The sequence below is a fragment of the Athene noctua genome, chromosome 3, assembly GCF_965140245.1.
Source record: "Athene noctua chromosome 3, bAthNoc1.hap1.1, whole genome shotgun sequence".
In the NCBI taxonomy this organism is placed as follows: Eukaryota; Metazoa; Chordata; class Aves; order Strigiformes; family Strigidae; genus Athene; species Athene noctua.
In genome coordinates, this window is record NC_134039.1 from 18,958,834 (window position 1) to 18,982,830 (window position 23,997).

Genomic DNA, 23,997 nt, shown 5'->3' on the forward strand with positions numbered 1-23,997 from the left:
ACCAGGAATGGTTCGTTCTTTGTTTCCTGAAAATGAGCGCTTAACGTTACAAAACTAGGAGCTAACTAATTAATAAGTCAGGATTGGCCTGAGGAATAGGCAGCTTCAGAGGTAGAGTGAGAAGTATAAGCAACAGAAACTTTCAGACAAAAATGACAGAATAGACACTGAAACAACAGTTTAAAAAAAGACACCATGAATGTTAAAAGCAAAGCAGGCTAGCTCTGCTAAGACAGACCTTTTAAAATACCAAATACCTTTTAAAAACAAGACTACCAAGAAAGAGACAATAAGAGAGCAGAACACTGTATTCCCATTTCTCAAATTATCAAGAGTCCATAGTAAAATCATAGAATTTACCTGAGTCTGTGTTCCCCCTTGTAAATAAGCACTCTTTCAACATTTACATCAGAATGATAGTTGCACCAACAGAAGTATTTCCAAATCAAATACTGAGGCTCTTGCTACAACATAATTTGGTAAAAGGAACAGAAATGGCTCATGGGGACCATCAGGTATGTCAGAAATTCCAGAAACACTACAGGGATCAATGAGGGGCTTCAATAACACTGTGGGTAGGCAAATAAAACAGAAGCATTCCTGTAACTAACCCCAACTTTTGTCAGATCAGATTTTGTAATGTAACTATAAATCACTGATCTCTTAAAAAAAGCAAGCACGGGGCGGGGGATGGACGACACGCACCTTTGTTGCCGAATGAGCTCAGTGAATACATCCCTAGAAATAACTTCCAACACGCAGTCCAATGAAATTGCCAACCTCACCACCAACCACCCACATTTTAAATTGCAGAGTATATTAAAAAGGGCTGCCAAGTTCACTCTAACACCATTCACTTTCCCGCCCGAAGCATTACTAGGCTTGTCTACCTAAGGACGTAAACAGTGTCACACAACAGTGGTTCCCATTCAAAAAGTCACCACAGACAGGAAGTAGGAGGTTTTTATTAAGATTTTCGGCCAAGTGGTAGTTATGCTTAAAAAAACCCTATGGTTCATGACTCTTTTTGGGAAGGGAAGAGAAGGCTTTTTAATACTGTTATGCAAGTATGCCTTTGTACACTCTGTGTGTGCCAAGTGGCACAGTGACAAGATATCACAGTCTTCCCAGACCTGTGTCTACTCATACCCACACTGGTATCTTGCAAATCCATACTCATGTGCATATGTAAAAAGAGACGTAGGTCTTCATTACTATACGCATAAATATTCATTAGTTGGTATTCATGTCCACAAACACATATATCACACCTGCAAGATAGTGAAAAGTTCCCTCTTAATGGACTGATCCCAGGAACAGGCCTAGATTCTTATCCTAGCTGTGTCTAAGCTTATGAAGGTCAACTGCAATATAATGCTGTATTTCATTTATCTCCCTTCAAAAACTGAGGAGACAGACTTTTATCCCTTTTGTAAAATGGCCGGAACACCTAGAGATGAAAGAACTTCAGTGTAATGTTAGATCAATAGCATTTCCACCGGTTTAAAAGGTAACACTGCTTTCCCAGATAAGAATGGACAGAAATCCTGCAGTGCTGTAAATACCTATCTGAATGGGAGAGCAAAGTACAGGAAAAAGACAGAAAAGCAACTATCAGTATCATTCTCCTGCATACTCCACCCCGGTTCGTACGCAAGTTCTGTGAAACAGGAAAGACATCTGGGTTCTTCCTTTCCAGTTTTACTTCCTTTCAATTTCTCTTTTAGGCTTTGTATAGCTGAGTAACATTCAGACTCATTAAGGTCAAGACCTCTGATTTTTCACTCGCATTTATTTTAAGACTACGCTGACTGCCCGGTTTACAATCCTCCTTCCTTCAGAGCAGGAAGGGAATCTTATTTCAAGTCTCTCTGCAGAGAGGTAAGAAACTCCATTACTGAATGTGGCTGCTCATCTTTAAATGGTGAGAAAGTCACCTCCTGTCATTCTTCGAGTACAGTGAGGGTTTAAGTCAATTCTACCCAACCACTTCACAAACAAGTCCTGACACATGGTCCGACTCTGCTTATTTTTATATGAAAACACCATCCTAAGGTCACACTACAGTAAAAGGCATCCTTCTGAATCAGTGCAAAGCCTTTCAAAGGAATCATAATGAGGAACTACATGGCTAGAAACATCTCAATGTTAACACAAATGGCTACTGTAAATATCCATCTGAAAACCAGCTTTACAAAAAAAAAAAAATCAACACAGCTGTTGTGTTACAACATTCTAACAAGCCTGCTCCTAATCATCAATTAACAGGAAAATTTCTTTAGTCATTTCTTCAATTATTAGAAGCCTCAATTTTTTCACATATTGAATGGTAATTAAGAATGAGCAAGTAGCATATATTTTGCTAGTACAAATATTATGAGGTCATGTACAGGAAGATGTACTTTTCCATTATAAAACCAGTTGATATAGGCAGAAGTGACCATGTTCACAAGTGCACAAGCACACCTGAAGAAGTTAAATGAGCTAAGAGGGAAAGCAGACAGCAGCTAACAGAACAACTACTTCCTCTCAGAAGTACTGCTCCATCCATCTCTCTGGGGCCCTAGAAAGACACAGCACGGTCAGAATACAAACTTAGGAATCAAAACCTTACACCAAAAAAATAAGAACAATGGTTCAACAGAAATAGTGATTTTATGGCACCTCATCTAACCACTAGCTGTATTTTCTCTCCTTTATTAACTCACATCTGTTGCCTCTTTCTTTCATAGAAGCTATAGCCTTTTAACACTTAATTTGAAAGTGTTCCTCCCTTTTCTCCACAGGTATCAAGTACGTCCTCTCAAATACAAGACCATCAAGCAAGACTTTTTCTTTGTCATTCACTATCCTTCCCCCCTACCCCAAGTAACACTGACAACAGCCCCTCTGCACTTCACCACCAAACTATCCCCCACCTGACTAGTAATACCATTATGACAGCTACAGGACCCCACAGTAAACCTCACTGGGTTCACTATCTTTTATTCCAACAAGGCTATTTTTAAACCCAGCTCAGTTTTCTGACCGCTCTTCATACACACCAAGACAACTGTGCTGTGTGACAAGAAGACGATACAGCACCCCAGGATTAAAAAAAAAAAACAACAACAAAAAAATTAAAAAAAAAAAAAAACACACAAAAAAACCAAACCAAGCAGCTGGAAGTAAGGGCACTAAGACACTCCTAAAAATCCCTTTGTAATTGTTTTCCTTTTGTATGTAGCTTTAATGATTGCTTCTATTGTTTCAGATTTGAAGAACCTGAGGGCCTTAAAGCCTGTCTATTTACTGAAAAGGAATGCACTTCACTGAACAATGTAGCTAAAGGAAAGCTGGATCTAAGGTCTGTTTAGAGAACAATGAACAGTTGTCTTGATTTAGTATCTTCAGATCTGTAACTTGGCTACCATCAATATTTAATCCAAGGGGCCAAAACACAGCTCTCACAGAAAGCACTATATTCACTTTACTCCATTGGCTCTGCTGTAACAAAGCTTAGCTGAGAAAAGTCCTGGTTTTAATAATGCTGCCATACTAGGGGAAAAAAAAAATCATTATAAAAATCATTTTTATAAGTGAAAAGCACAAGTCAAGTAAGAAAGGAATTTTGTTTGTTTGTTTCTAGAGTTGCCTTTTTATTTAAGAAAACACAATGAAAAGCACAAAAATCTCAGAAGAATGAAACAAGACAACAGTGCCCTAAGGGAAAGGGAAGGAACAGAGGCTGCACTCCAACAGCAGGCACAAATTATTAGACTGTAGATCATTAAGCAGTGCAGACCCAAAGCCCTCCCCCCAATCCAAAAATATATATTTATGATTATACATGGACTGTCTTCAATAGTTGCCATGTTACAGTATGCCTGGCTAAGCAGCTATTTCACCCTATTCGTGGGGCTTTTTAAAGTCAATTTAATGCCCACAAAAAAAGATTCGGCACATCTTTCAGGACCCTGGGAACAGGAGCACTTACAAGACCACATACAAAGGGTGGCAAGTAGCTACTATTACACTTTCACTGAAAAATCAAAATGGATCTCTGAACAGATGCAGGACATTTAAATTGCTCCCCTCTAACAAAAGGGCCTCCCAGAAAATATTTTCCTAAATGCCAGCCACACATGCATTGTTTCACTGGAGCAGACATTCAAGGTCATTCAACCCCCAAAATCCTACTTTTTCCTCTAGCTGGTTTCTGTGGATCCTCAGATACAAACCCTTAAAACCCTTCTCTCTTTTCAAAGCCTCATGTCCAAGCACTCGCATCAAAGCCTGCGATGTTTTGCAGGCTCCAGCATTAAAATGAATGCTTCATCCTGCATTCACCCAAATTCTTAGTAACAGCACAGCTATTTAATGGATTTCCCCTCCAATCTTGGAACAACACATGTCACGTACCAGATGTTCACTCACCCAGGAGCTCACAGCCTGCCATCAAGGGGGGGAAAGGTGGGCAACAGCTCTTAATTCTTCTGTGAACGGCGTTTTGCTTCCCGTGCACTGCATTCAGTATAGCCACTGCAGTGCTCAGAGCAAGCAGGCTCACAAGAGCAGCTGGAAAACAGCCTCGCATCTTCTAAACCGAACATAGGTGTCCATCCCAGATTGAGGGTGGTTCTTTCACAGTAAACCTATCATCTACAGCTCCCTTAGCCAGAGGGTGGGTCACAGTGACAATTGGCCATTGGAAGGTGATAACTAGGGCAAGAGAAAATAATAATGCCAGAAAAATTGCATGTGTGCATGTTTGTGTGTGCATGTAGGAAGGGAAAGGAGTAAGTGGAGCAAATGAAAAAATGTGAAAGAATGAAGTCAGTATACAAAGAAAATTATTTACTGCACAGACTGTGCTGCTGACCTCAGTTCATTCCTCTTCAAGTTTTAACTCCTTATGGTCAGGGCCTTGTCTGGGAGAGAAGTCAAGTCACAGCTCACTTCCACCACTAGCATCCCATAACCATTCAAAGATATAACTGCAGTTGAGGACACGCTCTAGCAATAGGCTGTTGCTCAGTTTCAGCACTCTAGTAAATTGTCACAAATTAAAACATGCTTACCAAAAGCCTGGTCAGTCCATCACTGTTTTTCTCCCTCCACCTCTAAAGAAAAGACCCTTTGAACACAGAGTGGCTAGGGTTCATACCTCCACCATTTTTAAGACCTTCACAGAAAGGAGAATTTTTCTGTAGTACCACAATATTCTAAGTTTATAAAAAGTTAACACGTGCCAAGCATTCCTTTCCACAACATGGACTGCTATATACAAGTGAATTTCACACCCACGACCTTGTTCTTGCCACCTGAAGATTTTGCTGTCACGACTGAAACTCCATAGACATTGCATGCATTTGCTGTGCGTAACTGTGGCATAAACTCCAGCAGCAACTTGCATTTTGCACAGCAGGTGCTATCACACCAAATGGGAACACTAATACCTTCTGCATTGCTACTTGGGGAAACGGGAGAACACAATTTTTTATAATTTGAAAAATGTATTTTAATATTATATATTTTAAGTCATTACTGCATTTGTGAACAGGATCACAGAATCTACTTGCTCTCAGATTCCCTGATACTTATTTAGTATATTGCCTCCATAGTGGAGCCTACATGATGAAGCAAGCTGCAAACCCCAATAAATTTGTGCAATATGCAGTATAACTTAGCACTAAATGTTATGATTGTGTTACATGGCCTAGTATTTAATTTATAGCACTGAAAACACCTTCTAGCCCATACCACTGTAAAGAAACCTTTCTAAATAAAAGTCAAAGTGTCTTACTTTGTAGACAGGCTGAAGGCTGCTCGCATTCTTTCTTGTGTCAGGTGTCAGGACTCCATTCAGTCAAGTCATAGGAATTAAAACTGAGCATTTGCAATTGCCCTTGTAGCAAATGAAGCACAATTCTAGTAAATAAATCAATCTAACTTAAGATAAGACCTGTTAAAAGGACCATGCTCAGCTACCCACTCTTCTGAATCATTTCCTAATCTTTTGTAATTAGTACAACATTGGAAGGCAATTCATCCTCAAATCCAACAGAAGAAATTAACACTCATCCTAATTTACTGTGTTCAACTCACAGCACTTTATTCACAGTCAATTTCAGAGTCTTCCTTTCAAGATCCACCTCGGTTGTGACACCAACAGGAAAAGGAACAGAGACCAGCTACTGTGCAGCAAGGCACTGCCCTATGCATCTTGAACCTACTCCAGCATCTTATCCTTTCCTCTGTCTTCGTTAATCTTTCAGCTGTGTTGTACTTAATTTTTCTGAAATTCCTTGCTTTCTTAAAAGTCTAGAACCAAAGTGCTATGCCCACTAGCTGAATTCAAAAAGACAACCTTGCATTTGGAGGTGACATTCTGCAACATTTGATTAATCATCTGATTTATCAGTGGCATTGTATGATTTCAAATGAATACAATAACTTTGTTAAGTGTAATTGTTGAACTGACACATCTCATCTAAAGACTGCAGATTAAGAAAGAAAATTATACAAGCTAGACCCACTACAACGCTGCAGGAGTACAACACAATAAGGAAATCTGACCTCTTGAAAAACATTTTCTTTTAAATTTTCTGGCAGAGGGTAAATAGTAAAGTCTGCAGGTTTTTGGCACAAAGAAGGAAGACTTACAAAATGCTTCTCCTCAAAAAAGTAAAGTTACTTTGCTTGTGTAATAGTACCTTACTGCTTCATGGGAGTTACAGTTCCAAAGTGACTATCTCAAGATGCAGCCCACCTTATGATGGCAGAATTCATCACAGAGAAAATAAGTCATCTTTTTATAGCAGAGAATGAAATATAGTGCACATCAGTTCATGAAACAAAACATTTGGTTTTGACAATATTTCACTTTGGGAATGTCCACAAATTAAACTAGAGGAGGTTTAAGGAAGAAAATTATGAAGTAAACAAGTAGTCTTCTAGAACAGTTTCACCAGCACTGTCAGCTAGCCTTAGAGAATAGAAGAGACAAATATACTTTTTCAATCTACCCTTTTAGAGGATTACTAAACATTTTAATTCCTTCTATCCTAACACTGCAGCATTTTAGAAGACTGTTGCTTCAGTAACTATTTAAAAATAAACTCTCCAGAGAGCACACAGCACTAAAAACAAGCCTCTCCAGACTGAGACATTTAGACAATCGTCCACAAAAGGGCACATTAGCCGAAGAATTCTCCTACATAGGAAGCAAACATCTCAAGTGACACTCTCTGAGCAATTTAGCTGGTTTAGATCACAGTTGAGACTATACCATTTCTAAATTAACATTAACTGATCCACGTCCAAGAAAATAATACAGCAAACTGCACAACTAATCCAGTCCAAAGACATGCCCTGGACACATTCTATGTTCCTACTGGCTCCCCCTGTTAAGAACAGGCTTATGTCTAGCTATTGCTAACAAAATTCAGTAGTTTGTCCTCCATGCACCAAAGAAGGGTAAGACAGTAAACAGCCAGGAAGAAAAAAAAGATGCCGCCTGTGGAGAACATGAAACAGAGAGCAGTGGATTACAGGAAGGAAAACATGGAGGAGGAAGAAACAGAAGAAATGGCAACAAGGGTGGTATGAATGCAGAGAGGTGTCTGATGGACAGTTCATAAGCAAGTCCACTCAAAAGCCTGACCATGGAGCTAGTGATGAGAGGATGTGCCAGAGACATTTGCCATGAATGTAAACTGATTATTCCAAGACAAAGGTTCCCAGATGACACAAATATATGCCTCTTACAGATACATAACTTCCTCATAAGCCCACAGCATTTATACTTTGCACCTTTATAAGTGTCCCACTGAATTATCTGAAGGTTGGTTCACATCCTGAAATAAATCCACTGACAAATAATATTTTTATTCAATATGCTGAACCCAAAACTTCCCAGCATTTGCCATTCTAAACATCAACAGAAAAATCGTATCTGCTTTCTTCCACTCTCATCTGCTTTAAGAAAACACAGTAAAACCTTAGAGCAGGGACTTCTTTACTATGTTTTAATAGAATATTTGGCACAGTAGAGTCCTGGGTGGGTGTCCAGGCACGTGTAATGCAACAGGCATTATATGTAATGCAAAAGCAACAAGAAAATTATAAGGTACAGTGAGGGGCTCGCTGTAGCCCATCTGTCTTTTTCCCTCTGAGAGAACACTGAATACCATCACTGTGGAGAATTATTATTGGAGATCTGCTACTGATGCTGTCACTTTCTGGATAACTCCTCCATTTTCACGGAAGCAAACCAGGTATCACTGACACTGAATCCTGTATTTCCTGCATGTACAAGCAGTCCTACTCTCCCTGGAAAGGCCACATTAAGTTTAGATTCTGTTTATAAGCAGCAAGACAAATGACACTTACAAGGTCTAGAAGAAACGTGAAATACCAGGTATGAGGCACTGGCCTTCCCAGGCTCACCAAGGAAACTACACAGGCTAACTCCAAACCAGTCTGTCTTTACAATCAATACAGAAAAAGGCACAGCTCTAGAGAATTCTGAATGGGAGCCTCACTTAATTAGTAATTTAGTGTGGCTAAGTGAATCATCAAAAGCATGCCACATTCCCCAAAACTATTTAGTCTTCTTGACACAGTCTAATCTGGCTTTTCTTTGTCAAACGGAGCAGAACTCTGTTTCGATCAGATGGAGTACCATACAACATGTACACAAACTGTTATTAAAGAAATAATTTTCTCCTAATAAAAAAGATTAGTGAAACATTCTTGGATTTGACTGTTTAAAGCAGGACTCCTAGGCAAACACCCGCCTCCATTCTTCATTTCAGGGCAGATCACTACAGAGATGAGAAAGTCTACCATTCTCCCCTTTGTCTCTTCAGTCACATAACCATGATGTTGCAAGCGTTGGAGGACACTTCTCAACACGAGACCCAGAGTAGCCTATTACATGGGCACCACGGGATGGATATCAACTGGGTTTACACTGTAATTGGTTTACAGCCAAATTTGGTTTCCTGTTGCCTTTAAATTAATTTATTTTCTGGACTCTGAAAAAAAAAAAAAATCTAAGCAACCATTAAATGGTGCAAATCACTATAAGTTGCAGTATCTCACAAAAATGGAGCAGTTTATACTATCCTTTTCACAGGACCTGACAAGAGAAGTCCTTTTTAACAGTTGTGTAAGTATACACAACATATTTAGAAAGGCTAAAAGAAAGGCAAGAAAGGCCTCGAGGCTAACCATCCCATTAAACTGAGGCAGTTCCACCAAGACATAGAAATGTTAGATAGGGCCACAAGCACTTTTACTTGCATGGCAGACATAACAAAAATGCTGTTGTTCTGCCTACACTTCCAGTGAGAAGTGTCCCCACAGACTCAGGGTAAAGAGATCTTAATTTAAAGGGTGGTCACTAGAAAAAGTTATGCTACCCATTGTCACTTTAGTTCAAAGGTTATAGAAGAGTAGAAGATTATACCCTAAGAATTCCTCAGACGCACCACCCAAAGCATCCCGCAGCCATGATAATAAAGGATATAACTAAAATTTGAAAGGAAGACATTTATTAGAAGTCTTCAATGCACTGAAGTGTTCTCTTCCCTCAACCACAGCAGGTCCCAGTAAGCCTTGTCTCACTTCAAAGCACTGCAGATTCAGAGGGAATATTTCCAAACCCCAGGGCAGAAAGCAGTAATACAGAACAATTTTCCTGCTGACCAAAGAGGAAGTTGATGCAATAAGTAGGTTATTTCCCAGATTTTAATTAAGCTGTACAACTGGAATCCTAATGCAGACAAACACAGCAAAAGACCCATAACATAAGACAAATATTCCTGGACTAATGTTGGAAACAGCACAGAAAAAAGAAAACTGCAAGATTTTGTATGTATCCTACAACAATGTTTGAGATCACCAGTCTAAACTAGAACATAACATGCTACAAGAGCAGAACAAGAAAACACACCTCTTGCACACAGAGTCTCCAACTCAAGGGATGAGATGACTGACAGACAAGTGGATCCAAAGAAAGAAGGGAGCACAGCAAAAAGGAAAAACACTCAGTCCACTGCCTGGCTGTTCTAGTTCAGTCAGCTCATAGCAGGGGAGGATGTTAAGAACTTCTCTAAAGGCAGAAGATGAGATAGCTCCTTAAGTGTTTATAGGACTCTTCTTCACGGTGAGTGAAAAGCATCCAGCTGCCACTCCTCTTTCAGGATGAACAAGGTAAAGGAAGACCATAACAAAGCTTCAGTGAATGTCTAAAGTTAGCAGCATTAACAGGTGGGACCTACATGTCAAACTCTCCAGAGTACACCACTACAGATGACAGTCAAAAAGGGCCAAGAAGAAAATATTATGTGTGTACTTGTAGGACCCTGCATAGGAATGATTTGCTAAAAATCTTAACAGCAGACAAAAAAAACCCAAACAAAACCAACCACCACTTTCAGTAAAAATGGTCATTGTTTTGAGCAGTTGAGTGACAAAGTAAGGTCAGCCTAGACTAGTTTTAACCATGCGGCTAGACACAAAAGATCGTATCTCAAAGACACTGTGGAGAAAGAATGAAAAAGGTTAACACATAACACAGATAAAGATCTAAGAAGAAGGCAGAGATGACAGACAGAGAGGCAGGAATGTAGTAAAAAGGTTTTCCTCACAATTTCCATAGCTTTCTTCAGTGCCCCTTCTCAAAAATGAAATGCAGTTTCTCATGTGGTCTATTGCAAAAACAACAGTTTCAGAACAGTTGATCTTTATTGGAACAATCAGGTTTCTGTTTTCAGCGTTAAGTCATACTGCTACTGACACCTTTAGCAGAAAATGGAATGGAAGTATACAGGCTCTTTAGCAAGGCCAGGTGGAGAGACAACAAGAGGGTGCCACCCTCTATGTCAATGACCAGCTGGAGTGCACAGAGCTCTACCTGGGGATGGATGTGAAGCTGACTGAGAGCTTAGGGGTCAAAAGACATTATAGTGGGGGTCTGTTACAGGCCACCTGACCAGGAAGACCGAGCAAATGAGGCCCCTCTGTGGACAGGTAGGAGCAACCTCACCTTAACAAACCCTAGCCAACCACTCCAGTATTTGTTGGAGGGACAACACAACAAGGCATAAGCAATCCAGGAAGTCTGTGGAATGCATTGATGATAACCTCCTTCTCCAAGTGATAGCATAGCCAACAATGAGAGGTGCTATGATGGACCTTGCTCTCACCAACAAGGAGGGGCCGGAAAGGAATGTGAAGCTCAAGGGCAGCCTTGGATGCAGTGACCATGAAATGATGGAGTTCAAGATCCTTAGGGGGGCAAGGAGGGCACGCAGCAAGCTCGTTATCCTGGACTTCAGGAGATCAGACTTAGGCCTTTTCAAGGATCTGGTTGATGAAGCAGCATGGGATAAAGCCCTGGAACAAAGTAGGGCCCAAGAAATCTAGTTCATATTCAAGGAACACCCCTTTCAAGCTCAGAAGCAATGCATCCTGACAAAGAGGAAGTCAGGTAAAAACCCCAGGAGACTTGCATACATGAACAAGGAGGTCCTAGACAAACTCAAACACAAAAAGGAAGCCTACAGAGGGTGGAAGCAAGGACAGGGAGCCTGGGAGGAATACAGAGAAAGTGTCCAAGCAGCCAGGGATCAGGTTAGGAAGGCCAAAGCCCTGATAGAATTAAATCTGGCCAGGGACATCACGGACAACAAGAAAAACTTATGTAGGTATGCTGGTAATAAAAGGAACACTAGGAAAAATGTGGGCCCTCTTCAGCAGGAAAGGGAGACCTGGTTAGCCAGTATATGGAGAAGGCTGAGGTACTCGAATGACTTGGGTGGTGTGGCTGGAGCACTTGCTAGTGAAAGCTGAGGCAAAGTCTCAGAGTGCAAAGGCAAGGACCAGGAGAATGAAGAACCACCCGCTGTAGGAAAAGGTCAGGTTTGAGACCATCTAAGGAACCTGAAAGTGCACAAGTCCACGGGGCCTGATGAGATGCATTTGTGGGTCCAGAGGAAACTGGTGGATGAAGTGGCTAAGCCAATATCCATCGTATTTGAGAAGTCATGGCAGACCAGTGAAGTTCCCACTGACTGGAAAAGGGAAAACATTACCCCATTTTTAAAAAGGGAAATTTCCCTTTAAATAGGGAAAACTACAGACCAGTCAGTCTCACCTCTGTGCCTGGCAAGATCATGGAGTGGATCCTCCTGGAAACTCTTGCTAGGGCATATGGAAAATAAGGAGGTGATTGGTGACAGCCAACAGGGCTTCACTAATGGCAAATTTTGCCTGACAAATTTGGTGGCCTTCTACAAAAGGGTTACAATGTTGGTGGATAAGGAAAGAGCAACTGACATCATCAACCTTGACCTGTGCAAAGCATTTGACACTTTCTTGTATGACATTCTTGTCTCTAAATTGGAGAGACATGGTTTTGGTGGATGGACGACTCAGCGGTAAGGAACTGGCTCAAAGGTTGCACTCAAAGAGTTGCAGTCAATGGCTCCATGTCCAAGTGGAGAGCAGTGACAAGTGTTGTTCCTCAGGGGTCGGTGTTGGGACCAGCGCTGTTTAACACTTTTGTTGGCAACATGGACAGTGGGATTGAGTGCACCCTCAGCAAGTTCACTGACAACACCAAGCTGGGTGGTGGGGTCAACACGCTGGAGGGAAGGGATGCCTTCCAGAGGGACCTTGACAGGCTTTAAAGGTGGGCCCGTGCAAACCTCGTGAAATTCAACAAGTCCAAGGGCAAGGTCCTGCACATGAGTCAAGGCAATCCCAAGCACAAATACAGCCTGGACAATGAATGGATTGAGAGCAGCCCTGCAGAGAACAACTTGAGGGTATTAGTGGGTAGAAAACTATGACCCATCAATGTGCACTCACAGCCCAGAAAACCAATTGTACCCTGGCTGCATCAAGAGAAGTGTGACCAGCAGGTCGAGGGAGGGGATTCTCCTCCTCTACTCTGCTCTTGTGAGACCCCACCTGGAGTGCTGTGTCCAGCTTTGGGGCCCCAACATAAGAAAGACATGGACCTGCTCAAGCAGGTCCAGAGGAGGCCACAAAGATTATCAGGGGACCAGATTACCTCCCTTATGAGTACAGGCTGAGAGAGTTAGGTTTGTTCAGCCTGGAGAAGGCTCCAAGGAGACCTTATAGCAGCCTTCTAGTACCTAAAGGGGCCTACAGGAAAAACAGGGAGGGACTCTTTTTTGTCAGGGAGTGTGTTGATAGGATGAAGGTTAACGGTTTTAAACTGAAAGAGGTTAGATTTAGATTAGATCTAAGGAAGAAATTCTTCACTGCGAGGGTGGTGAGACACTGGAACAGGTTTCCCAGAGAAGTTGTGGATTTCCCCTCCCTGAAAGAGTTCAAGGCCAGGTTGGAGGGGGCTTTGAGCAACCTGGTCTAGTGAAAGGTGTCCCTGCCCATGGCAGGGGGGTTGGGACTAGATGATCTTTAAGGTCTCTTCCAACCCAAAATCATTCTATGATTCTGTGAAAAATTATGAACTCTCCTTAGGAAGTGTGGGATGAAATAGGTTCTCTGTCTTGAAACTGAATTAATTCTATTGTTAATTTACTGCTGTCTACAAAGAGCAAGAACTTGCATTTCCTTTCCTAGTCTCACTGAATACTTTTGAATGGAGTAAATTTCAATACCTCAGAGAAAAATTATATTTTTGTTTCCTCTTGCTACCAAGCCAAGTAATTGCTGCTTGAATAAACTTTAAAAGAAAAAGGTGGGGAGGGAATGTCAGAAGAGAGGCTGCCCACATAGTTGAGCAACCGTCCTTTCCTTATTTCCCATATCTGGGCACTGAATTTCTGTCACAAGCTACCATACGTAAAAGCATCACACATCAAGAGATTCAAATCAAGATACAATACAGTCAGGAGAATGCGAAAAAGCTATGATCCATGTCAGTTTACTGTTCACACAAAGAAACCAAACGCTGTTAGAGCCTACCAGTTACATATTCCAAATCAGGAGAGGCTGCAGGCACAGACAACAAACAATTTGGTGACTGCACATCCCAAACACTCAGGTGAAATCCAAATGTTTTCATACCCTTCACAGACACTGTCTACCTGCAGATCTCATTCCTCAGAGTGTACATTCTTGGGTTCTCCTAGATGCATTTTCCCTTTCTCCCTCTCCCTTGTGCAATTACAACAGAAGATGTCATTCAGCCAGGAGAGGGAGGAGGAGAAAAAGGAAGGAAAGGGTGGTGATTTGATGTTCCTATGCTAGCTTACCTCTTGCTCTGTCTCCACTGATTTGGGCTCCCCTCCTAGTAAATAAACAGTGCCTGTCACTTGTATCTTATCATATCATTTTCAAATAGCAGCATGAACATTGGATCAGTATCATTGCTGCTTTATTTCCACCTATCAAATTATGAACAGCATCCCTGTAGTGGACATCTCAGTTATATCCTGCCAGTTTGAAAGGCTCTAGTGCTGCTGGGAGACCTAAGAAAATGCAAGCAAGGCTCCCTGATGGAGGTCATGTAAAAACGCATTTCTTGGATTTACCAGGAGGAACTTCCTCTTCCTCCCCTTTTAAAATGAAAGGTGAGATTACCATTAGGATCTGCTACAGTAAAAACACTTGCCCAGAAAAACTCTCTTGGATCACATCCACTCTAGGAATATCTCAGCAGTATTAGAACAGTCACAGTCAAAGCTGTGTTTCACACCCATTATATTAACAACAGACCACATTGCTAAGACAAGCCCTGATAGCACACACGTGCTTTACTCATATAACTGAATCTGTGTGAGGACCTTGCATACAACAATAATTCAAGCTCTCTCATAGAAAAGTAACAGTGCTGTAATTTTTATCAAAGGAGACTTGCACTTACAAAATAACTAAGATTTCTCTTGTGAGGCATGTTTGCAGGATATTTGAAACCCAGAGAGGCAAGAAAGCTTAGAGTAGAATGTCATCCTGACCTCAACCAGCTGTGTTTAGGTTTACACCAGGAATATACAGTCACATTCTTAACACACAGGATTAAGTAAGGAACAGAATTCATATTCAATTTATACATCATTCATGATCAGCATAACTATTAGTTATTTTTTCTACACAAATAACTGTTAAAAGAAAAACATTTATGTAACATTTAAGAGGAGTTCCCCTGTCCATTGAGAACTGAAAGATTTTCCACTTCACCAATTAGCTATAAGTGTACCTTCCAACTGTCATTTAAGATATGAATGAATACAAGTCTAGCATATCTAGTTATATCCATCTGTGTTCTTTGACACAGTTCCTTTAGCAAGCTGCAAGCTAAGTACAAACATACTCGTTTTCTTAACTTTAGCGTGACTTTTTCATTTACAGCTGCAGATTAATGTCTAGTGGACTTTTGGCTGGTTTAAAGGGACACTGCCAAATTCAATCTAACTCTAAATCTAGTTTTGTGCAAGAAAGCTTTCACAGAAGCTTAGACCAGTAGAAATAGTCCCATGATTAAAAAAGTTAATTCCCATGCAGTGAGTTATTTTCACCAAACACATCCCCACAGTACAAACCCAAACACAAGTGCTGAAAATGTGACAGTGAAAAGTAAGTACAATAAGCACATTTTGTAAAAGAAATGCATAAAGAAGTACTAGCATAACTATTGGGAAAGGAAGTCTATTTCAAGCAAGTTCTTAGTTATACACAGAAAGTCTTCTTTCCTGGGTTTTTCTAGCTCGGTCAACTTGTAGCTTTCAAAGTTTGTAACTAAAATGGGCCCTAATGGATACTCAGTTTCTGTATATGCAGATTGTCCAATGAGAGACCATTTATTTGCTCAGCTTCCCTCAAACTCCCTAAACTAGCACTGACCCTGTCCATTAAAAGTGCAAAATAACCAAGAACCCCAATTTTTAAGTCTTAAGTCTAACATTCAAAGGGATTTTCCACAGATTCTTCATTTTGTTAACTTTTCAAAGAAGTGCAACAGAATCAACAAAGGAAGTGGCAATTTTTGTAGCGCCAGACTAGAAAAGTATTCCTCCAAAAGCTGCTGTCAGATGTTCCACAGCATTAACCTTAAATGGATGGCTGCACGAGGTAAGAGATCACTTCTTCGGAATATGGAATGAAGTTGCTACAGTGGATGCATACGCAAGTTTTTATAATAACAGAAGGAACCTGTGTTTAGAAGCAGTTACCCTTGTTATGTATTCTAACATCCTAAACACATCTTAGGACAACAGCCTGCAGAGATTAAGTCTGTATCATAACAAAAAGAAAAACAAAACAAAAAACCCCCAACCAACAAAACCCGAACAGAGACAGAAGCATTAGAGCTGGACATCCCTTGCACTGAACATATCTAGAATAACAAGAAACAGGCTAAAGGCTTAGGTCTGCGAGACAAGCAGAAGCCTGTATAAAACGAAGCCAATAGGTGCAATTTCTCTCGTGGGGGTGTCGTAAGCTACCCGTCCATGGGCGCACTACGAGCCCTTCAGGGCACCGCGGAGTCACCGCTGTGAACCTTACCCGCGGCGTACCGCACTCCCCGCAGCGACGAAGCCGCCGGGGAGGGAGGAGGCGCCCGCTCCCACCGGCCCCACGACGTGCCCGCGCCGGCAGGGCCGAGCGCTGCCGCCCGTCCGAGGGACGGGGCGCGGGCAGACCCCGCGCCGCAGGGCGCCCCCTCTGCCCCCCGCAGCCGGCCTGCGCGCCCCCCGCACCGCCGCCGTCTCCTCTTCCTCCCAGACCGCGACGAGAGAATGAGGCGCCCCAGCACCTTCCGCCGAGCCACCAGCGCTCGGGGGTCCCCGGGGCCGCCCGGCCGCCACCGCCTCGTTCCTCCGCGGCGCCGAGCCGTGTAATCGGGTCAGGGAGCCGGCAAGGACCAGCCGCGGGCCGCCCCGGGGATCGGGTTTCGCGGCTGTGCCCGGCCGCCCCGTGCCAGCCGCCGCCGCTTCGTACGTGTCCGCACGGCCCCCGCCCCGGCCCCGCGCAGAGACCCCCCCCGCGCCGCCGCACCAGGCCGCTCCGCGGGCGATGCCAGGGGATGAAGCGGATCCTCCGCCGCCTCCCCCCGCCCGCGCCCACCTGACGCGCCCGCTCGCCCTCTCCTCACAGGGGCCGGCGGAGCAAACCCCGCCGCCGCACTTGCCTTCGCCTCATGCTGCTCCGGGGGCGGCGGTCGCAGGGCTGGCGCGGCCCGAGCTGCCTCTGGCGCGGGGAGCACCGCGCTCCGCCCGTCAGGCTGCCGGCGCGGCCCGACCCTGCCCGCCGCGGAAGGGGGCGGCTGAAGCGGCGGCGCGCGCGCACCTTGGCAGACACCGCTGCCTCGGCCCCGCCCCACCCCGCGCGGAGCGGTTGGCGGGGCGGGAGGAGGAGGAGGAGCGCGTGCAAACGAGCCCCCCGTCCCGTCCCGTCCCGCTAAAGGGTCAAGGCAAGGGGTAGAGCGGCGGGAAGCGGAGGCGCCGGTCGCCGGGCCCACGGTGCTCTGAAAGAGGGGGGGAAGGGGGGGAGAGCGTCGGCAGCGGGGAGGCGGCAGGTGCGGCGGAGAACAATAAAAGGACGCGGTTCCCAGCCACAGCCCCCTCACGCCGCCGGCTCCTCCCCCGCTCCCTGGCAGTGGTACGCTCCCGGCGCTCGAATCTCACAGCCGCGCGGGGATTGGCCGCCCTGGCGGGGAGGGGCGGGGCCGGGGCGGCGCGCCAAGCGCGAGCGGCGGAGCGGCGATCAGGGCGCAGGGGCGGGGCGGCGCGGCAACCGTTTAAGGCGCCCCGGGGAGGGGCGGGCGTCCGCGTGCGGGGCGGAGCGCGCTGAGGCGGCGGGGGCGCGCTCCGTGACCCCAGCGCGCGAAAGGCCACTGGGGCGCGCGCGCCGCGGTCAAGGCCCTCGGGGCGGGCGCCGGAGGTTGGGCGCCGCCCCGCGCCTTCCCCGTACCCGCTCCTGGGGCTGCTACCCGGGCGGGCCGCCCGCCCCCTCCTCGAGGGGAAAGCGACTGTCTCCCGGTCGAAGTAAGCCTGCTGCTGACCAGAATCCCGCGAAGAACTGCCTCCCACCACGGCCCCCCTCCGCCCGGGACACAGCGACCGCAGCCCACACAGAGCGCTGCCTCCTGGCGAGGCTCCTGGCACCGGCCGAGGTGCGCGCTCGGAGTTCCACACACGCTCTGCGTCTACATGTGAAACGCTGATGGAGCCAAGCGAGGGAGAGATGGCACACAGGAAACCGGCAGGAGAAAGGTGACAGATCAGATCTAAAAAGGGCTGGAGAGACGCTTATAAAGTCATCACGAGAAAAGGCTAAATATACTTTCGGCTCGGGGTTGGCTGGGGAGAAGCTTGGAGCTGTGGTCATAGCAACTCCTCCTGTTTGGATCCTGCTGTGCCGGGAAAATAGCTTATTGCCTGTGTCTGTGAAATAAACAAAACTACATCAGATAATGCCTGCTGCCCTTATCCTTTTCTCCTGCTGAATCAACCTGGAAGACACGAATATTGACTAATCCCTCAGGTTACGCTGAGGTAATAGTATAGGTACAGGATAGATCGGGAAATGACAAACCTGTTCTTCAAGAAAGTACTGAGAGGCACACAGAACTCTTCAGTGTGTGTAGGCTTATATATATATATGATGTATGCACATCTGTTTACTTTTTTAGATGTTCTCAGAAGCCATGGTTACTAGCTAAATGCTCTGCATCTGCACTAGCAGTCAGGAAGAGCACTGTTAGTTCAGCATATACATACATCCACATGTCTGTGTGCAAATATATATATACAGGTTTGTATACTGTTTACATATAAACACTTCATTCCTATCTGTATACTTTAGTGTGTATAAGCAGTGCACACGTATATGCTGTCCTCACCACACTCAGCTGAGTGTGCCCTTCAGTTCTTCAGCCAAGGGAGCCAGTCAGTGTGCACCCAAATAAAGCAGGAATGTGCTGTGAATGACCCAGGGATTAGGAATCAAGAACAAACCCAGGGTAATATCACAATAGCAACAGTAATACCAGAGGAAACCAGTTTTCCTTTAAACAGGCCTTTCCTGCAGAGATAATTCAAACACCTTTCACCTCCAGACCCACACAGCCCCAAGTGCCCTACTAACGCCATAGTTCTCCAACCCCACCTTAAGAGAAGTTTTGATTTCTATAGCCTATTAGTGATTTTGGCATGAAAAGCAGTCAGGTACTGCAATAATGTGATAAAAAACCAAAATAGATACTGTTTGTAAGAGATACATGAGTTTATGACACAGCTGAGGAAATTCTTACTACAGTGTGGTGCAACAAATATCAGCCAGAAGTGCACAATTCCCAAATCACTATCTATATCCCTGTCTGAGAACAGATGGAGGAAAGCCTTTCGCTGATCTAAACTTGGCTCAACCCACCCTGTTTACTGATGGAGTTTCCATGAGCTACTGGTTGCACTCACTTGAGAGCCGCAGCCTGCTGATTCAGCTTACGTGTTGGAAAGCCTGGCAAAGACGCCCATCCTTACCTGAGTAGAATCACAAAGTCACCACACACGTACAAGTGCCAAAGGGCAGTAAGAGCTCCAGTCAACCGATATTTCTGCCTTTGAAGTCAGCGAAGGCCACTGACGCAGTAGCTCTGCAGGGGTGGCGGCAGCCTGGATTACCTCTTGATAGCCAAAATATCGAGGTGTACTCCTCTGCAAAGATGCAGGTTGAGGATGTGTTAGATTACTGACAAATGAAAGCAGAGGAGAGGGTTTACATATGGTGATATAAAATGGTCTCAAAGGGGCCAATACCTGCAGTGTGTCCACTGATGACTGGCTGAGCATTCTGCCCCTGAGCAGTCAGGAAGAGGGCTCTCAGTGTAACAACAATCTTTGTAAAATGCTAATAAGGACCCGAACAATTCCCCTTAGGGAACTGAAGAGCCATCTGCAGCTAGCATGAGGCTGCCTATGGCATCCGCAGCAAGACTTGTACTTCTTGGCTTGATATTTTGGAATCCAGCACCAGAGAGGCTTAGTCATATGACAGGGTTATTTGCATCATTATGCTGTTAGATTACCAGAGACGCTTTCACAATGCACTGTAAGAGGAAGGGTTTAAACAAGTGGAACTAAAGCAATACCAAAGCACTATTCTTCCTTTGCATGTCTCTTTTCACTGCGTGCACCACGTGGTAGTCAGAGTGGAAGGCAGCACTGTACAGACCTTGAGGCTAATAAAGCCCATGCGCATAAAGCCCATGCACAAAAACAAGGAGCTGCAACATCGGTACAAAATGGGCTACTTTGTAACAGCTGAAATCCTGCATCACAGCCTAGCAGAAGGCCGATGTCCCCGGCTGGTGATGTGCAAGGTAAACCCATCACCATATCTTCCCCGAGGGCTTTACAGAACTGCAGGTTTGCACTGGGCTAGGTAACAGTCACCCTGCCCCAGCCAAGCGGTGATTATCTGTGAATGAGCACCTGCAGGCACTGTAACTGGGTGCCTGGCGCTCCAGAAGTGACCACTTGTAAGCAGAACAGCCATCGAGAAAGCAGTCCCACAGCAGCCCAGAGAAAAATACTGTGATTCAAGATTCAGCTCTTAAAAGATGAGCTGCTACTGCTCAAAATAAGGTCAGGGTATGGTACAGTGTCCCATTCTGAAAAATCAGTAGACAAAAATCAGGTGTGACTTTTTTATATATTCTGTTTCTAAGAGAAATTATTGAAGTTTAGTAAGTCCAGGTACTGCTCCCAGTTAGACAAGGAGTATAGCAAAGGAGGCAAGTTACAGAAGAAAATCCAAGAATGTTTCTGGTGATATCAATTATATCAAAGCTATTTTCACAGTAAAAATGGCCAAGGAATCTGGAATTCTCTTCCAATGACCTTCCGAGGCTTAAAACTTGCCAGGTGCATGACTGCTCCTGTGGGAATTTGTAATCTCTTTAAAAACCAAGAAGAGCAAATTTCACTGGAAGCATACTGTCCCAGAACAGAGCCCCCACATCTGGAATTAGCAAGTAAAAACACAGCAAGTGGATTTTCAAACAAGGGGGTGATCACTGAATTACAGGGCTGAAAGGGATACTGAGAGGTCATCTAACTCCATCCCTGTGAAGGCATCACTGTCCCATCTGTTTTATCCCTTACAGACCTCCCCAGTGCTGCAGACACCACAGTCTATCCAGGCAAGATGTTCTTTTCTCATAATTCACTCTTTGCCTTTAGAAAATTTTCCCTAATGATTAACCTGGATCTCTTTTACCATAATTTGCATCTACTTCTCATCCTACCCATCACAGACAAAGAAATCACTCGCTCCTCTCACTCTCGCCTTTTAGATGCATGAAGATTTATCATGTCACTTCTTCTTATACTCCCCAGACCTAAAACTTCATTTTTTCTTGCCTGTCCTCCTAGGTTACATTGTGAGACTTCTGGTGATTCCCGATGTTCACCTTTGATGGCTCTCACTGCAGTCCATGTCTTTCCTACATTTCCCTGAGCAGGAACAGCACACAGCGTGTTCCCAGTTGAGGCCTTACCAGTATAATGTAGAATGGAAAGAGCACTTGGTGTGTTCTGCAAACATCCCTCCTGTTTATACATCTTAGTATGCTATTTACAGTGCCAGAAGATTTCCTTTGCTTTCCCTACACATGGCAGTATTTGTAGAAGTCAAGGCCACAACATGAAGCCAAACGTGCCACTAAAGCATCTGAGATGCTCTCCATTAACCAGAACTCTTACCTCCTGTATGCAAGTGTTTCTGTTAAAAGTCACTGCATTTACATTGTTACCTGATGGAGGCAATTTAATCGGGGGTCTCCTTGATGAGTTATAGTCTAATTTTCTGTCCATCTACTTGGACAGCTAGAGCCATTTTTTTTAATGTAAAAATAATCTCTGTATAAATCAACAGCTGAATGCTTCCAAAAGAAGGAATGTTTCCAGAAGAAACTAAAGGACAGCAGAGAAAGTCTACTTGACAGAAGTCTTACAATTTGCTGTCTTCTGCATCAGCTGCAACTATTAGCAGGAAGAGTTGTCCAATTCTGGAGAAAATACACAGCTGACTTCCTAAGCAATAACACAGGTGTTCAACTTGTGTTTGAAATAGAAGGCAGAAGTCATCAACCATCCAGCATACTCCTGATGCAAGTGGTTATTCACTGCATAAGCATTTGAATAACTGTAATATTTATAAAATGATGCTATATAACCCCCCTTTTGCCACTCCCCAACATGCATGCACACATTAATCTGGAGTGATGTTGTGTGCAGGGGTGGGTGCTGAGTTCCAAATAAATTGCTGGTGGTGTTTTATTACAAGAAAACAAATACAAAACTATTTCACTTGAAAAAACTACCTATTGACTCACTAAGAAAAAGTAGAAACTTCTCTAGGTAAAAACTTCTCCAGTTCACCGGGGAAATAAAAAGCCAGCCCCTCAGATCCAGTAAACTTTGATCACATAGAAAAATGTTTCTAACCCTTCAGGCTAAGAAAATAAACTGTCAGATAGGAACTAATAAGGAAGTTTCTCTGGGGCTACATGCAAATCTGCTGAGTGTTCAGTGCAGACTTAAGCATTTGGGAGCATTTTAGGAATAAGAGAGACTCCAAGTCTGTGCATACAAACTGTAGATAATTTCACTGCTCACAGATTTTTCCAAGAAGTAAAATATAAAAATGCAGCTGGGTTTGCTGCTATGACTCAGGACTGTGGGCTTACAAGAAGCTAGTGAGAAACCTACAACTTTCACTTCACTATACTGTAAATTTTTAAGTAAAAATAAGCCAAAACAAAGGCTACACAAGGGCAGAAAACTCCCTCCCCAAACTGTACAGTATGCTAAGGGCCGGGAAGTGTAGCCCAGCTGAGTCTGACTTCACACTTCCTTTAAGAACAACAGCTTGGGTGTTTAAAGAGATATAAGATCACCTAAAGCTATAAGACAAGTGCTTTTCAATGAGCAAAACAGAGACATGAAAGAACAAGACCATATTCAGATGAAGTACTACTAGACTGTTGTCATACTATGAAATTAATATATTAAACAAAAAATCAGAAGTACAGCATTTCCTTGTACTCAGTCCCTGAGAAGGACTAAAGGAAAGGATTTAAATATACCTTAGTGAAATGTAATGGAAAGTCCTGTGAGGATGTCACTGAGACACTTTGTTGGTTCTTCACCTGCTTTGTGCAATACAAATTCCACACAAGAACTGCCTGTGCAGGGCCCCCCGTGGGACTAGTTTACTCCATGTGGCAAGAATTAGTGTCTAAAAGGCATGTTTACTATTTGGAGTTTGGATTAGGGGAGAGCCTGAACTATGATTTGTATACTTGTTTTTAAAGCAACAGCTTCTTATTCCTTTAACCAAGTGTATAGAGCATCTCCCTTGTGGTGTTGCCTAGAAATAACCAACAGCCCTGAATCTCAAACAGGTCTGGAAGTTTTTTTCAAACTCTCAATTTACCCTGGGTTGGGTTCTCTTTAGCAAAAGGCTTTGGGGTCCTGGTTAAGAACCTTATTGTTTACTACTACTACTAGAATTGTCCTTTGACAAACTATAAAAGAGACTCTACCTACGTTCCATCCAAATTCATCACTGTTTAGAGAAGTATTAATAAAAAGGGGAAACTAAATCAATAAAGTCACTTTATTGATTCTGAGAACGTGGAACTACTATTAATAAAACACTTTGATGTTGTTTTATGGATAGGTCAAAGTCCTGCTAAGAGTGTATTTGTCATTCTAATTTATGTGCAGTTTCATCAACAAAGTATTTGTTATTGCAGTATTGTATTTATTCATCTCCTGTTTTCCTCACCCACAGCCAGAACATCTGCTAAACGTTTCTGAATCTAAGCTTGTTGGGATAGGGCCCATTTCTTTTACATATTTATGAACTGTGTGGTACACTGGCACTCATTCAGCAAAGACTGTTTCCCAAGGCTCATGCGCGAATGACATAAACCGGTATGGGTTTATGTGCAAGAGGTTCACATGTGCAGGGGTCACAGAGGGGACTAGAAATTCAGTTACATCC

The 23,997-nt window shown here is 43.8% G+C and overlaps 1 protein-coding gene across 14 annotated transcripts in view; it reads right to left on the reverse strand.

Annotated features, from left to right (window-relative positions):
* MICAL3 (microtubule associated monooxygenase, calponin and LIM domain containing 3) overlaps positions 1-17,606 on the reverse strand; it is a 172,982-nt gene extending 155,376 nt beyond the window's left edge. For all 14 annotated transcript variants that reach the window (XR_012633383.1, XR_012633384.1, XM_074902179.1 and 11 more), the window contains exon 1: positions 17,114-17,606. The gene's annotated coding sequence lies outside the window, so the exon portion shown is untranslated. The remainder of the gene's footprint in view (positions 1-17,113) is intronic.
* Between the last annotated feature and the right edge of the window lie 6,391 nt (positions 17,607-23,997).